Source organism: Erythrolamprus reginae, chromosome Z (assembly GCF_031021105.1).
Source record: "Erythrolamprus reginae isolate rEryReg1 chromosome Z, rEryReg1.hap1, whole genome shotgun sequence".
NCBI classification, from domain to species: domain Eukaryota; kingdom Metazoa; phylum Chordata; class Lepidosauria; order Squamata; family Dipsadidae; genus Erythrolamprus; species Erythrolamprus reginae.
Window position 1 is genome coordinate 66,849,973 of NC_091963.1, and position 14,949 is coordinate 66,864,921.

Genomic DNA, 14,949 nt, shown 5'->3' on the forward strand with positions numbered 1-14,949 from the left:
GTGTCTTTGTCTTGCCAACCTATGTTTCAACACCCTCATCTTGATTTTTCTTTTTTTCTCCCATTTCTCCCCTTTTGCCTGCACACCACTCTGACCCTCCAGCTAATTTTTATTGTCTTCCTCCAGCTACTGCCAATGCATGTTTAATCTGACCATCCCATTCAGCAGTAGGAAAAGAACATAGTAAATGTCAGTCAGGAGGAGGGAATTTGGGACAGGGGGAATGTATGGCAGAGTGCAGGCAGCTAGAAGGGCAGTATAGGGGGCAGTAGAAACCACCTTGCAGTCATAAATATAGACAGGATGCTAAACCCCAAATTTTGATTACTTAACCTCAGGGTTACTGCAGTGCTTGTAACTGAGTTCTATTCGGATTGGGCGGCATAGAAGTTTATTTAGTAAATAAATTTATTTATTAAATAGGTTTATTTAATAAATAAATAAAATAAAATAAACTTTGAGCACTGGATATGTGCAATTCAGTAGAACTTGGAATGTTGTTGAGGACTATATGTATTACAGTGATGCCTTGTCTTACGAACTTAATTGGTTCCGGGACGAGGTTTGTAAGGTGAAAAGTTTGTAAGACAAAACAATGTTTCCCATAGGAATCAATGGAAAAGCGATTAATGCATGCAAGCCCAAAACTCACCCCTTTTGCCAGCCGAAGCACCTATTTTTGTGTTGCTGGGATTCCCCTGAGGCTCCCCTCCATGGGAAACCGCACCTCCGGACTTCCATGTTTTTGTGATGCTGCAGGGGAATCCCAGCAGCGCAAAAACGGGTGCTTTGCTGGCAAGAGAAGTCCAGAGGTGGGGTTTCCAGCGAGGCGAGCCTCAGCAAAATTGCAGCATCGCAAAAACACAGAAGTCCTCGAAACCCCACCTCTGGACTATTCAACATGGTCAATAGGCCCTTGTGATCTTGAAATGAGGAAACTTCATGAAAATTTCCTCATTCTATTTTGCAGTCATTATGCTTAGATTAGAGTTATTGTTTGTAATACTGCTTTAGATAGGACCACTTTGCTAAAGTTCCTGGAAGATAGGCATTTCTCAGGAATCTTCCAATTTCTTAGGAATTTTTTCAAATGGGCAATTTCTTCCTGGGAAAATCTACCTAAGGCGCAATTTATTTATTTATTTATTTATTTATTCATTCATTCATTCATTCATTCATTCATTCATTCATTCATTCATTCATTCATTCAATTTTTATGCCGCCCTTCTCCTTAGACTCAGGGCGGCTTACAACATGTTAGCAATAGCACTTTTTTAACAGAGCTAGGCTATTGCCCCCACAATCCGGGTCCTCATTTTACCCACCTCAGAAGGATGGAAGGCTGAGTCAAACTTGAACTGGTGATGAGATTTGAACCGCTGACCTTCAGATCTACAAGTCAGCTTCAGTGGCCTGCAGTACAGCACTCTAACTGCTGCGCCACCCCGGCTCATTTTGGTATTTAACCGGTGGGGAGGGGGAGGCGGGAATTATACCTTGCTTTCTTATGTTTGCATAATGATCCCAGATTGATCTCCCATTTGATCCCTCTTCACAGCTCCTTTTTGTTCCTTCAGTATACCAGGGTGATCCAACAGAAAAAACATAGCCTCTCCCTGGTACAAAGCTGAAGGGATCAGATCTGGTGGCCTAGAGGTTAATTCTCTGCCTTACAAGGCAGAAGCCACAGGATCAAATCCCAATAAGGGTATGGCTAGCTGATAAGGCCAGAACCAGGCCGAAATAGCGCTATCCTAGTCTCCCTTAATTTTAAATATTCAGCAAAAATATGTGATACATACAGAACATAATTTGTTGGCTATGAATAAATTAACTGCCTTGAAATGGCCCCGGGTTGTGCCTAGAGGCAAAAAGGAGCTGTGACGTTCCTTCAATATACCAGGGTATTTACCAATATACCAGGGTGACCCAACATGTATGTATGTATGTATGTATGTATGTATGTATGTATGACATGTTTTTGCTGAATATATATGTGTGTGTGTGTGTGTGTGTCTGTGTGTCATATGTTTTTGTTGAATTTGAAATTAGGGAGACTAAGATAGATCTATTTTGGCCTTATCAGCTAGCCATACCCTCACTGGGACTTGAACCTGCAACCTTTGCCTTGTAAGGCAGAGAACTAACCTCTAGGCTACAGTATCCAATCCCTTCAGCTCTGTACCAGGGAAAGGTTACATATTTTTGTGTCGAATCACCCTGGTATATTGAATATATATATTCAATATATATATATGTGATACATGTGATACATACATACATACATATACTGTATATATATATATATATGTGTGTGTGTGTGTGTGTGTGTGTGTGTATCACATGTTTTTGCTGAATTTTTAAAATTAAGGGAGACTAGGATAGCACTATTTCGGCCTTGTTCTGGCCTCATCAGATAGCCATACCCTTACTGGGATTTGATCCTATAACTTCTACCTTGTAAGGCAGAGAATGCCTTGTAAGGCAGAGAATCTGACAGAAAACACACACACACACACACACACACGCATCTTTTCTAAGCAAGCAGTAAAATATTAATTCAAGTCAGACTTGCCTAGAAAAGTCTGTTTAGTTGCAGTTCCTTGAATTACTATATTGCTATATCACATCATTATTAGAAATAAAAAGAAATATAATGTTATATTACATGAAGATGTATGGCAACCTTCCTATTTTCAACACTGTATTGCAACTTTAGTCTCTTTGCTTATATAGTTAAACTCATGTAGGAACACAAACAATAATTTTACATGCTAAGTTTTAATCAACTTTATTATAGTTACGGTATATAGCTATTAATTTCACATTCTAGTGCTGATATCAAACGTTTCAGGCAAATACACTATATAGACTATAAGTATATAGACAGATCTTCGAATCGCTTGTCATTCATGACATACCTGTTTTCTGGGCTAATAAAAATGCCTTCCTTAATTTTAACGTTACTTATTCTTGGAAACATCTGACTCAAATAATTAAAATCTCCCCCTTCCTTTTTGGTAGCTTTGGTAAAATAGTCTGAGTTTTATGTGAAGTGGAGGTCAACATATCTTTGCCAGGTTAACACATTTTTCTATCCTGGAACCAAATTTTTCAGTGGTCATTTTTAAAATGTAATTGACTCTCTTGCAATGTTTTTCATTCACATATATAACAACAATATTTCACATAATGAAGCTGCATTCCAGGCAGACCCATTACTGTTAGATGTCCATGATATTCAAGTTGTACTTAGTACAGTGGAACCTCGACATACGAGCAGCTCTACTTACGAGCTACTCGAGATAAGAGCTGGGAGGGGAGCGACATTTTTGTTCGCCTCCCGAGCTCACATTCGGGATACGAGCGCCAAGGAGCTGTCTCCTGAAGCCGAACGCTAACTTCCGCATTCGGCTTCAGGAGACAGCTGCGAAGCGGCGCGTGTGTTTTAAAACGTGGCAGCCGGCCTGGGGGGCTCGGGGGGAAGCCCCCGAACCCCCCAGGCCGGCTGCGACGTTTTAAAACACCTGAGCCGCTTCGCAGCTGTCTCCTGAAGCCAAACGCTAACTTCCGCGTTCGGCGGCAGCGGTTTTTTTTTGTTGTTGCACGGATTAATTGACTTTACATTGTTTCCTATGGGAAACAATGTTTCGTCATACGAGCGTTCCGACTTACGAGCCTCCTTCCGGAACCAATTAGTCTCGTAAGTCGGGGTTCTACTGTATACTAGATGTGGTTCAATAATAGTCCCAGGTTTTCATATATTTCTTGAGTGTGTGTAGCATAACTGGTCCGTCCACTGTGATTTGCATGCCGGCCACTGATTGGGTAAAGTGCAGTTGGCAGATTCAAACAGCTGTCAAGCCGCATCTCCGCTGCAGAACAGAAGAAAAAGACACAAGTTTTTCTGGCGCAAGTCTTTTGCTGCCTGAACTAAATTGTACATAGTTGCTGCCATTTCAGCTTGTATTCAATAAACTTGATTACAGCATCAACGTGTCTAGCTCAATTTGTCCAATCTAACACTGGCGATGAGGTTGCAAGGAACCAACACGCGAGGCAACAGCTACAACAATGCAGTCCTCAATGGCTCAAGCCCCGGACCTGCTCCACGCCGAAAAGAAAACATGGAACACGTGCATGTCTAAGTTCTGAATCTTCCTATAGGCAACTAAACTCCACAATGTTACAGATGACAGGAAAAGAGCCCTATTCTTAAATTACTGTGGCTCAGAAATATATGGGCTAGCACAAACGCTAGTGGACCCCAAATCCACAGAGACAATAGCCTAGTCAATGCTACAAGCAAAATTAGTGGCTTATTTCCAGCCAACCACCCCAGCTAGAGGAAGTTGTAACCAATTTTTCAATACAAGGTAAAAAGAGGGCGAATCCATCAATGACTTTGCCATGCGTCTCAAAGGCATCTTAGCCAAGTGCAAATTTAAAGATCCCAAGGAGATGCTTACCAATGGGCTAATCTTCAGGATGTGGAACACTACCCTCCAAAAAAAGCTCCTCATAGATGAGGCAGCTATGCTGCAAGACGTCTTAAAAGTAGCCAAGGCAGCCGAGGTTTCTGATGCTTCAGTAGTGGAACTCAAACAAACATCTGCTGCAGCAAACCAGCTGCAGATGGAGATCGACTGGGCATCGGAAGTTCCAGAGGCCCAAGAGGACGAACCAAGCCACAACAGAGACACATGCCTGCAGGTCAGAACCAACACCAAGGACTACCAAAGAGAAGACCAGAGATCCCTCAAATGCCCCGGTTGCAAAGGAAATCACCCCCACTCAAAGTGCAGCTTCAGAAAGGCCATCTGCTGCAGATGCCAAAAGAAAGACACATCACAGAAGCCTACCGCATGGATGATTTCCCTCCCAACACCATCCCAGCAAGGTCCTATGGAACCACATGGCAGAACAGACCAAACTACCAATGTGGAAACTACAAGAGGACAGAGGACAACCGGAGAGACTTTAACAGAGGTAAAACATCCCACACAGTTAGCAACACTTCAGCGCCCGAAGAGGGGAAATTATTTGTGTCCCTAAGTATAAACGGCCAACCCTGTAAAATGGAACTGGTTACGGGATCCAAACATAGCATCATGCCATGGCAAAAATTTAAACTGTATATGCCGGAAGTATTGAAAGAACAACTAGAGACTGTGAACTCCGAGCTTAAAGACTTCCAACAGAATGGAATTCCTGTGTCGGGTTATAAAAGGGTTCCGGTTCGGTTCCAGAGTTATTCGGGAATGTTGCCATTGATTATAATAGATGGGCCAAGGCACACATTATTGGGGTTGGAGTGGTTGAACCCATTGGGTATCCGGGTAACAGGGCTTCACAAAATTAGTGGAGATGACCCCATATACCTAATTGAGGAGTTTAAGGAAGTTTTTTTTGGAAGGGCTGGGGTGATATAAAGGTACACCTATTTTGTTCATTTTAGACTCTAACATCGCCCCGATCCGCCTGAAGCCACAACGGGTCCCTATATTACCTAAGGTAGATTCTCAATTGGACAAATTCATAGCACAAGGGAACCTTTTTCCAACAGACCACACTAAATGGGAAACACCTATAATTATAATCACTCCCATGTAATCAGTTTGCTGATTACAAGGCAACCTTAAACAGAGGCTTGCAGCACCATGCTTACCCTATACCAATAGTGCAACACTTGTTTCACTCTCTGGGGAGGGGATCAATCTTTGCGAAGCTGGATCTAACACAAACATACCAGCAATTGCCAGTAGACCATGACACCACAGAGGCTCAAACAATAGTAACACACAGGGGAGTCTTCAAATGTACAAGGTTGCAATTTGGAGTTAGTGTAGCCCCCGGTATTTTCCAGAGTCTCATGGAAAGACTATTTATTTATTTATTATTTATTTATTTTGTTCAATACACAATGAGGGATTTAGTGGGTATATATATACACACATAGTAAAATACATGATGAAGGTTATAGAGGAGATACTCATAGTAAAATATATCTAAGAAATAATAGAAAAGAAGATATAGTAATAGAACATATCAATGAAAGAATAGAAGAAGAGATCTAGGAATAGAAGAAAAGTATAGGAGAGATAGGAGAGCAATAGGACAGGGGACGGAAGGCACTCTAGTGCACTTGTACTCGCCCCTTATTGACCTCTTAGGAATCTGGATAGGTCAACCATAGATAATCTAAGGGTAAAGTGTTGGGGGTTTGGGGATGACACTATGGAGTCTGGTAATGAGTTCCACGCTTCGACAACTCGGTTACTGAAGTCATATTTTTTACAGTCAAGTTTGGAGCGGTTAATATTAAGTTTAAATCTGTTGTGTGCTCTTGTGTTGTTGTGGTTGAAGCTGAAGTAGTCACCGACAGGCAGGACGTTGCAGCATATGATCTTGTGGGCAATACTTAGATCTTGTTTAAGGCGCCTTAGTTCTAAACTTTCTAGGCCCAGGATTGAAAGTCTAGCCTCATAGGGTATTCTATTTCCAGTGGAGGAGTGAAGGGCTCTTCTGGTGAAGTATCTTTGGACATTTTCAAGGGTGTTAATGTCTGAGATGCGATATGGGGTTCCAAACAGATGAGCTGTATTCGAGGATGGGTCTGGCAAAAGTTTTGTAAGCTCTGGTAAGTAGTGTGAAATTGCCAGAGCAGAAGCTACGTAGGATTAGGTTTACAACTCTTGAAGCCTTCTTGGCTATATTGTTGCAGTGGGCTTTGGCACTTAAATCTGTTGTTATTAGTATACCAAGGTCTTTAACCGGGTGGGGATTATCTGTGATAATTTGATTATTCAGTTCGTATTTGGAGTTCAGATTCTTCTTCCCAATGTGTAGGACAGAGCATTTGCTAGTTGAGATTTGGAGTTGCCATGTGTTAGACCACTCAGAAACAGCGCCAAGGTCTTTTTGGAGTGTTATCGGTGGTGTTGAAGAGTTTTACATCGTCGGCGAAGAGGACACAGTTGCTTGTGATGTAATCGCAAAGGTAATTGATGTAGAGAATGAAGAGCGTTGGTCCCAGTACACTACCTTGGGGGACACCGCTTTTAACTGGGACGGGGGTGGATATGGTGCTTCCTATTTTGACCACTTGTTGTCTGTTTGACAGGAATGCTATAATCCAGCTATGGAGGGATCCTGAGATGCCATAGGATTTGAGTTTTAGGAGTAGTTTGTTGTGGACCACTGAATCAAAGGCTTTGCAAAAGTCAATATAAATTGCATCTGTAGATTTCCCTTAATCTAGATGAGTTGTCCATATATTTTTGCAGTGGAGGAGCTGCAGGTTGCAGGATAGTTTTTTTCTGAAACCAAATTGTTTGTTAGAGAGCAAATTATTACAAGGAATTCCCAGCATAGTACCCTATTTCAATTACGTTTTAGTGCCTGGGGAATCAAAAGCTCAACTTTGGGACAGGCTCAGCGAAGTGCTGACAAGATTCCAACAAAAGGGTCTAAAAACAAAGGCGGAGAAATGTTTCTGAGATGTCCCCAGTGTAGAGTTTTTAAGATTTAAAATAGACAAGAAAGGCATCCATTTCAAGGAGAACAAGGTAAATGCTATAAAGAACGATCCTAGTCCTACAAAAAAAACAGAATTGCAGGCATTTTTAGGATTGCTAAATTTTTATTCCATTTTTCTAAAACAGAGAGCAATGATGGCAGAACCTCTACATAGGGGGAACCAAATGAACAAGATGCATTTGCAGCAACTAAACAGCTTTTGTCTTCTAAAAGCGTAATTATTCAGTACAACATTACCCTTAAGGTTAACTTGCAGTGCTTCTCCTTACGGAATTGGTGCAGTCTTCAGCCACTCCTTTCCAGATGGAGCCAAATCCCCAATTGCCTTCTATTCAAAAACAGTATGGCCCATTGAGAGGAACTATGGGCAGATAGATAAAGAAGGGCTTGTAGCTGTAGCCGGCATTAATGTTTCCATAATGACCTTTATGGCTAGCCATTTGAGTTAATTACCAACCATAAGCCACTACTGGGGCTATTAGTAGGCAATAAACCAGAATGACCAGGTGGGCAATCTTCTTATCCGGCTATCATTACACAATCAGGCAAGAAGAGGTGGAGGAAATAGGACATGCAGACGCCTTAAGCCGCTGCCCACAGCCAAAAATAGTGAATGACCCCTCAGCAACAGCAGTTATATTACTAGTAGAACTAGAAGACTGCAACATTGTATCAGCCAAAGAAATAGCAATAGAAACCCAGAAGGATTCCACGTAAATCCAAGTTACAAGTTGGGTGTTGAGGGAATGGCCAGAGGAGAAACACACAAAGGAATTTAAGGGTTTTAGAACAAGGCAAACCAAATTCTCAGTACTCAAAGATTGTGCATTATGGGGTGACCTAGTAATAATACCTCAAGCATTAAGAAAAAGGGTATTGGAAACCTTGCATAAGGGTCACCCTGGCATTGTGAGAATGAAGAGTTTGGCCAGGAGTCACCTTTGGTGGCCGGGACTAGATAAAGACATTGAGCACTGTGTAGCCACATATGAGCCCTGTCAAGAATTGAGAGCAAACCCATCAAAGACTGCATCGACAGACTGGAGACACCCAGACGACCTTGGTCTAGGGTACACATTGACTTTGCTGGACCTATAGAAGGGCAAACATTCTTGATAGCCATGGAGGGCTAGAAGTGGTGCCAATGAAAACAACAATGACAAGCACCACGATTAGAGCATTAAGACAGTTGTTTGCAACGCACGGCATACCAGACGTGATAGTATCAGACAACGGCGTACAATTAACTGCCTACCAAATGGAACTCTTCTTAGCGGAACTGGGCATCAGATATGCCCTGGTTTCACTATATTGCCCCTCAAGTAATGGTCAAGTAGAAAGCATGGTGAGGGTCACCAAGGAAGCCCTCAGCAGGTCTGCACCCGGGGATTGGCAGGAAAGGACTGACCAATTCCTCCTGGCACAACACATAACTCCTTGCATCACCACAAACAAAAGTTCTGTAGAAATCCTCATGAGGCAGAGACTGCATTCTCAACTAGACAGACTGCACCCCATGTACAGTGGTACCTCGAGATACGAGTTTAATTCGTTCCGGACCTGCGCTCTTAAGTCGAGCAGCTCTTATCTCGAACAACTTTTCCCCATAGGAATTAATGTAAATAATTTTAATTGGTTCCAGCCCTCAAAAAACTCACAAAGTTAATCTAAATTATGCAAAAAGACATTGCAAGAATAAATGTAACTTTACTTATTAATAAGATGATAAGCTGAGAGCTTTCCTTCCCTTCCTCTTTTTACCCAAAACAATCAACATGGCAAACTTTTATTTTTATTCATTAAACTGTAGTTATTTATTCAACTTCACTGCCACCCAATCCTGTAGAGGGAGGAAAGAAGGGAGGAAGGAAAAGGAAAGCAAGAAATGGAGGGAGGAAAGGAAGGAAGGAAAGAAAGAAAGGAAGGAAGAAAGAAAGGAAGAAAGAAAGGGTGAAGGGACAGGAACAGAGGAAGGAAGCAAGGAAACTTATGAAAGGGGAGAGTAACTTCACTGCCACCCAATCCTGTAGAGGGAGGAAAGAAGGGAGGAAGGAAAAGGAAAGCAAGAAATAGAGGAAGGGAAGGTAAAAGAGAGAAAGAAAAAGAGCAAGAAAGAAAGCAAGCAAGAGAGAAAGAAAGAAAATGAAAGAGAAATAAAAATAGAGAGGGAGAATGAAAAAAATGGAAGGAGGGAAGGAAGGAGAGAAAGCAAGAGAAAGAAACAAAGAGAAAGAAAGAAAGAAAGAGAAAGAAAGAAAGAGAAAGAAAAAAGAATGAAAGAGCAAGAGAGCAAGAGAGAAAAAGAAAGAGAGAGAGAAAGAAAGAAAGAAAGGCAACTTCAAAGAAAGGCTCACTGAGCATCTCTCACTCTCTCTCTCTTTCTATCCCTCTCTCTTTCTCTCCCCCCTCTCCCCCCCTTTCCCTCTCTTTCTCTCCCTCTCTCTTTCTCTCCCCCCTTTCCCTCTCCCCCCCCAGGCCGGCAGCGATGTTTTAAAACAGCCGCGCCGTTTCCGAGCTAACTCCTGAGGTGCGGAAGTTCGCCTTTGGCGTTTGGGCCACTCGGAATGTGAAATTCAAAACAGCGTTTGGATCCCCCCACCCCCAGCAGAAGCCAAGGACCCCCAGAGTGGGGCGGCAGGGGAGGCGACCGCCTCTCCACTCACCAAGTGCCGGGATACGAGCCGAGAAGAGCCGGGCTGGCTTACTTTCCTTCCTTCCCGCGCTGATGCAGAGCCACTCGAACAAAGCGTCACGCCCCCCTGACGCTTTTGGCGGCAAAAGAGCCCAGCGTCGCTTCGGAAGCCGCCGAAAGCATCAGAGGGGCACGACGCTTTGTTCGAGTGGCTCTGCATCAGCGCGGGAAGGAAGGAAAGTAAGCCAGCCCGGCTCTTCTCGGCTCGTATCGCGGAGAGGGGCGGCATACAAATCCAAGTAATAAATAAAATAAAATAAAAAAATGTCTCTCCTCTCCCAGCTCTTATCTCGAGTAGCTCTTAAGTCGAGCAGCTCTTATGTCGGGGTTCCACTGTACACTTAAGAGACACAAAATGCCACAAGCTCTAGAGAGAAGCCTAGAAATGGGGGAGTTGGTATTCGCCCGAGGGTAGGAGGTGAGACAAATTGGGAAAAGGGGGTGGTCACAGGCAAACCTGGCCAAAGACATACAGTGGTACCTCTACTTAATAACTTAATTCATTCCGCGACCAGGTTCTTAAGTAGAAAGGTTTGTAAGTAGAAGCAGTTTTTCCCATAGGAATAAATGTAAAAGCAAATAATAAGTGCAAACTTATTAGGAAATCATCTTCTTACCATCCATCCTTGGAAACTTGTATCCATCATCAAACTATAAGTACCTTCCCCCTGCGAGCTCCCCAACTCTTGGAATTATAATTGGGTTGAGGCAGGCTTAGGCGCCAGCCCAGCTGCCGCTTGTGCCTCCAGCCAAAGGCCCATATGAATTCCCATCGTGTTTCCAGCTGAGAGAGGGGGGAAGCGGGATGCAGGACAATGAAGAATGCATCCAAGGGGTCCACAGGGGGTTGATCTGGCTCTTTCCCCCTGCTGCTTTTCTCATTGGGCTGGTGATGATGCTTTTCTGTGCATTCGGAGCATAGAATGAGTCTTCGGTGTCGCTATGCTACTGCATGGCTCGTATTCGAACAACAGCATTATTAGGGACACCCGCACCTTTACGGGGGCATCTCCGATCCTCGTAGGCTACAGCGGTAGGGGAAGGAGCCTTCGGTGCTGTGTGATTGCATGCCACACTTGCCCAACTCACCACTAGCCAGCTGAGAGATAGCGGTATGATGCCAATCCCGAAGGGCAGATTTGGGGCTTTTTCTTCTCCTAGAAACATAGAAACATAAAAGACTGACGGCAGAAAAAGACCTCATGATCCATCTAGTCTGCCCTTATACTATATTTTGTACTTTATCTTAGGATGGATATATGTTTATCCCAGGCATGTTTAAATTCAGTTACTGTGGATTTACCAACCACATCTGCTGAAATTTTGTTCCAAGGATCTACTACTCTTTCAGTAAAATAATATTTTCTTATGTTGCTTTTGATCTTTCCCCCAACTAACTTCAGATTGTGTCCCCTTGTTCTTGTGTTCACTTTCCTATTAAAAACACTTCCCTCATGAACCTTACTTAACCCTTTGACATATTTACCGTACATACTCGAGTATAAGCCGAGTTTTTCAGCCCAAAAAATGGGCTGAAAAACACAGCCTCGGCTTATACTCGGGTCATTGACAAAGTCACCACACGAGGGCGCCATTGCTTGAGCCAGAGCGAGGAGGCACCAGCTTTTGTCCCCTCTGGCACGCCGTAGTTCCTCTCCCTGCCTCAAGCAAATGAGGCAGCCATTTGCTCCAACCGAGAGGGGGGGGGGAAGCAATGGTGAGTAACTATTCTTTGCTCTATCTGCATTGTCCTTAGTCGGATTAAAAAGGCCCCCTGCTGTCAGATTCTCCTCCCCCTCCTTTGAAAGGATTTAAACTGTTTAAAAAATGGTATTTTGTGGTAGTTGCTGTCCTTGCTTGGATAGGATCTAATAATGTGTTATGAGGCAGAGCTAGACAGGAATTCTTTTTCTATCTGTCTATCTTCCTATCTATTTTTCTATCTGTCTGTCTGTCTATTTATCTTTCTATCTATATCTATCTGTCTATCTATCTATCTATCTATCATCTATCTATCTATCTATCTGTATCTATTTCTATCTATCTATTTTTCTATCTTTCTATCTATCTATTTTTCTATCTATCTATTTTTCTTTCTTTCTATCTATCTATCTATCTATCTATCTGTATCTATTTCTATCTATCTATCTATCTATCTATCTATCTATCTATTTTTCTATCTGTCTGTGTGTCTGTCTATCTGTCTATCTATCTTTCTATCTATATCTATCTATCTATCTATCTATCTATCTATCTATCTATCTATCTATCTATCTATCTATCTATCTATTTGGTTTTCTATGCTGATAACCTCACAGCAGCTAATGCTGAAGCTCTTCTTTGGATACACTTATTTATTTGTTTGTTTGTTTGTTTATTTATTTAATTGGATTTGTATGCAATCCCTCTCCAAGGACTCAGGGTGGCTCACAGCATATATAAAAACAGAACAATAATGTAAATCCAATTAATGATGAGAAGGAATCCAGTTTTGAAGGATTTTAACTGTTAGGTTTTAGCTTTGTTCCTGATCAAGCTACTTTTTTTACTTTTTAATTTATTGTTAATATTGTTAATTTGTTTACCCTCTTTTAAATTTACAGAGCTAGTTTACTGGTTTTCTTTAAAATAAATATTCTAAAACATGTCTCAATTAATGTAATTTTATTGTTTTCCATTTTTATAAGTTACCAGTAGCCACTGCATTATCTAACCTCGGCTTATACTCGGGTCAATACGTTTTCCCAGTTTTTGTGGCAAAAATTGGTGCCTCGGCTTATACTCGGGTCGGCTTATACTCGAGTATATACGGTAAATGTTTTGATCATGTCCCCCCTTTTCCTTCTGTTCTCCAGACTATACAGTTTGAGTTCATTAAGTCTTTCCTAATACGTTTTATGCTTAAGACCTTCCACCATTCTTGTAGCCCGTCTTTGGACCCGTTCAATTTTGTCAATATCTTTTCTTAGGTGAGGTCTCCAGAACTGAACACAGTATTCCAAATGTGGTCTCACCAGCACTCTATATAGCGTGATCACAATCTCCCTCTTCCTGTTTGTTATACCTCTAGCTATGCAGCCAAGCATCCTACTTGCTTTTCCTACCGCCCGACCACACTGCTCATCCATTTTGAGACTGTCAGAAATCACTACCCCTCTACTACTACTTCTCTTCTGAAGTTTTTGCTAATACAGAACTGCCAATACAATACTCCGATTGAGGAGTCCTTTTCCCCAAGTGCATTATTTTACATTTGGAAACATTAAACTGCAGTTTCCATTGCTCAGAATACTCGCCATTAACAATAACTCTCTGATGTCTACGCTTCAGCCAGCTGCAAATCCACTGAACTATTCAGGGATTAAGTGCAATCTTCACTAATTTATCTATCAGCTACTTTATGTGGAACCGTATCAAAAGCTTTGCTGAAGTCCAGATAGCCAATATCCACGCCACCACCTTCATCCAACACCTTTGTGACATAGTCAAATAAATCAATGAGATTAGTCTGACATGATTTGCCTTCAGTAAAGCCATGCTGATTTGGGTCCAATAAGTTATTGTTTTTTAGGTGCTGATTTATCCTCTTTTTGAGTAGAGTCTCCATCATTTTAACTATAACTGATGTCAAGCTAACTGGCCTGTAGTTACCAGCTTCTTCTCTACTGCCCTTCTTGTGGATAGGCACAACACTGACCATTCTCCAATCCTCAGGAACATCTCCTGCTAACAGGGATTGGTTAAACAAATCAGTCGGGGTTAGCAATGACAAATCTGAGTTCTTTTAGAACTCTGGGGTGGATGCCATCTGGACCCATTGCCTTATTTATCTTTAATCATTCAAGTTCTTCTAAGACATCGGCTTCTAAGATCACTGGAGATGAATCCGTACAGCTGGAAGCAATGCTATATCCATCTATAGTATTATATTGTAAGGTGTCTTTTGAGAAAACTGAACAGAAGTAGCTATTGAAATGGTCAGCGATATCCTTATTCCCCTCAATGCATGTATTATTCCCAGTACTAAGCTTCATGATGCTGCAGGTTTTTTTCTTCCTATCAGTAATATATCTGAAGAAGGTTTTATCCCCCTTCTTTACAGATTTGGCAATTTCTTCCTCTTTTGAGGCTTTAGCAGCGTATATTATCTGTTTCGCCTCCTTCTGTCTCATTTTATACACCTCTCTATCAGCTATACTTCCAGACTCTTTATACCTCCTATAGGCAGCCTTTTTTTCATTGACTATAGCCCTTACATCATTGCTAAACCATAGCGGTTTCTTCTTCCTTTTACCTTTAGTTATTTGCCTTACATACAGTCCAGTGGCTTTTAAAATGGCCTTTTTTAATACAGTCCACTGGGTGCTCGCTCCTGCCATTTTATCCCTCCCCTTTAATTCATTATTTAAATATTCCCCCATCGCATTAAAATTTGTTTTTCTGAAATTTAATACTTTGGTTGCAGTATAGGATTGCTCACAAACATAGAAGGTCACTGCAACCTACATTTTCTCCCACCTTAACCTCTGAAACACAATAAGAAAGCGGAGCAATAGGTCAAATAGATCAAAATATCATAATAAGAAAGAAAAACAGCTATCAGAAGGTTTCTGATAAAAAGTCTCTGATGAAAATCAGATAAAAGTTAATTAATTAGTTATATAGTAAATCAATAGATCAGTAGTAAATCAAAGTCTCGTTTCTCCTTCAGCCCAAAG

The 14,949-nt window shown here is 41.8% G+C and overlaps 1 protein-coding gene across 3 annotated transcripts in view; it reads left to right on the forward strand.

The window, feature by feature from the left end:
* ELMO1 (engulfment and cell motility 1) overlaps positions 1-14,949 on the forward strand; it is a 606,322-nt gene that overhangs the window by 22,280 nt on the left and 569,093 nt on the right. The window lies entirely within an intron of this gene.